This window comes from Podarcis raffonei, chromosome Z (genome assembly GCF_027172205.1).
Source record: "Podarcis raffonei isolate rPodRaf1 chromosome Z, rPodRaf1.pri, whole genome shotgun sequence".
Classification (NCBI taxonomy): Eukaryota; Metazoa; Chordata; class Lepidosauria; order Squamata; family Lacertidae; genus Podarcis; species Podarcis raffonei.
In genome coordinates, this window is record NC_070621.1 from 12675960 (window position 1) to 12678459 (window position 2500).

At 45.8% G+C, this 2500-nt stretch overlaps 1 protein-coding gene and 1 long non-coding RNA gene across 15 annotated transcripts in view; one reads left to right on the forward strand and one right to left on the reverse strand.

The window, feature by feature from the left end:
* Nucleotides 1-2500, forward strand: part of MAPKAP1 (MAPK associated protein 1) — a 185212-nt gene that overhangs the window by 49069 nt on the left and 133643 nt on the right. The window lies entirely within an intron of this gene.
* On the reverse strand, nt 891-1090 carry LOC128406740 (uncharacterized). Its single transcript, XR_008328595.1, has 2 exons — nt 1023-1090; nt 891-929 (listed from the first exon to the last, which is right to left on the reverse strand). It is a non-coding gene; the product is annotated as an uncharacterized LOC128406740 (long non-coding RNA).

Here is a 2500-nt window from a genome sequence, read left to right on the forward strand (position 1 = left end):
TGGCAGTGTGGCGGCAGCAGGAGGCCCCATTAGCGAAAGCGTGCCTCAGGTTAAGAACAGTTTCGGGTTAAGAACGGACCTCCAGAACAAATTAAGTTCATAATCCGAGGGACCACTGTATAAATGAATAAACACATTTCTATAGCTTAGTGGAATCCAAGTTGGTGGCCATCACAGTCTCCTGTGGGTGCAAGTCACATAGTTTAAGTATGAACTGCATTACAAACCCCATCAGAATAATGGGCTAAATAATCTATCCTGGTATAAGATAGCCTCCTCCTGCATCCCATCACCCAAAACTGTGACCACACCCAACCTTCCCCTGTGGCTGTGCCTTGCAGAGGAGAACTCATAACCGTGAGCAGGCTGCTACCCCAGAAAATGTGTCTGTCATTTTGGCCTTCCTATTTCTTGCTGTGGACCCCAAGAACACCATTTGAAAATAAGTGGGTTAAAACCCCACATCAGATAACACAACCGTATAAAGTCCTCTGTTGTTCAGTGCCCCTTGTGAAAACATTTCAAGGTGTTTTGTTCTTTATATGAAGCCGTTGCCCAGTCTTCCTCTGAGTCCTTTTCCCGTTAAGCTCAAATTGCTTTTTTCAGAATGCCACGAAATATTTAATGATCTCTGTACTGCATAATATGCTGCAACCAGTGAGTTGATTTTTTAAATATATATAATGCCCCCACATCTGTTAATAAAAACAGTTGTGTTACTTTTACCGACATAATATGATTTATAGCCAGACTTGCAAGATTAATTTTTCTTTTGGTAAAAATTCAGCATGTCATTTTTCACCTCGGAATCATATTGTCATTAGACATAATCTTCCTATTGTAAGGAGAAAACCTGAACAAATAAACGGTTTGGCTAGCTGTTCTGCTGCTCTTTTCATCACTCTTTAATTCTTCTCTTCAGCAAATTTCTTAAATAAATGGGAAAAAAGCACAGTGTTAATCATCGCTAAGGGAAAGCACCAGTGCTCAGGACGAGTCTTAATGTTGTCTCTATCTCTTACAAAATGGGAAAGCAGTGGCCCACTGAAGATGTGTGGGAGCATGGGGGACCTCCAGTGCCATCTCAGCATATTGATGCGGACTATGACATCATGCTGACATCACAGATAGAGCTTACCCAAATATTCCAGTGTGGAACCATAAAGGGTGCAATATAGGTTTGCATTCTGTGGCACTGCAACTTGTTTGGTTTTTATTTTTAATGGCTAGCTCATCATTCAACCACTGGGCCCTCAAGGCACCTGATAACGTTTTTTATTCCACTGCTAGGGGCTGTTCCCCTGCTTACTGTGATTGCCAGTTTGCACTGCTACTCCCTCCACATTAACCCCTAGAGCTTCCACTTCCCACCCTGGGCAATTGCTAATCTTGCTTTTCACCTTCCCAATCCTAATTTTTCATGCAAATCTAGGTGTGATGGGATGATGAGCTGCTTGTGCGTAAAATCCTAATCCCTCAGAGTTTGGCTAAGTCCCCAAACCTCTGTCTGTGATGGAGCTCCTTAAACATGACTCCATCAATCGCTCGTTGAATCGGACAGTGGGCGTTTACGGAACTTCTTCCAGCATAAAAGCTCCTTAACGGAAACGCGTCTTCTGGACTCTCGGCGTGACAGTTTCCGCCGAGGAGTGGGTGTCCCTACAGGAGGTCCTGAAATCTCCCCGCTGCTCCCGCTTGAAGTGTCTCTGAGCCCTCCCTCCGACTCACTTTCCCTTGGAACTCCACTTCTCCCCCTGCTGGTCCCCTCCTCCGCTGAATGGTCTCTCTCACCCTCCATGAGCCCTTTCAGCTCCTTAGTCTCAGATGGCAGTTCCCTGACACTAGGGTTGTGATTTGATATGATATTTCAAACCCTGAGCAAAAGTCTTCTTGAAACAAATCTCACAGACAAGAAGAGCTGGCCATGGTAGATTTCACTGGGCATGTGAGGGAAATACAAACCAAATGCCTTAAACTGCTGTGAAGGGGCCTTCCCTCTAGCTTGAATTGTCACCAATTCAGCTGGCTTTTAAAATAGGATTAGATGAATTCATGGGAGATAAGGCAGCCATCATGGCAAGCAGCCCGTGATTGTGTTCTGCCCCCACGGTCAGAAGCACTATGCCTCTGAATCCCAAATGCTAGGAATCAGAGACAGGTAGAGTTCTGTTGCACTTGGGTCCTGTTTGCAGGTTTCTCACTGAAACATCTGGTTGGTCACTGTGAGAACAGGATGCTGGAGTAGAAGGGACTTTGGCCTGAGCTGCAGGGAGGGCCTTCCCACGTAATGCTCCAGGCCCGACAGCTCCCCTCCCCTGAGATCAAGAGGTGGAGCAGGGCGTGTTAGATCCCTCCTCCTCCTTAGGATTAAGGCCCATGAATTTGGGAGCATGACTGGGGAGGAGCACCTGCTGGAGTTTGCATAAATGGGATCAGTGTGTGCTGCTCACCAGTGTGTGTATTTATTTTTTAAAGCACCAGCTAACTCAAAACGTTGAGG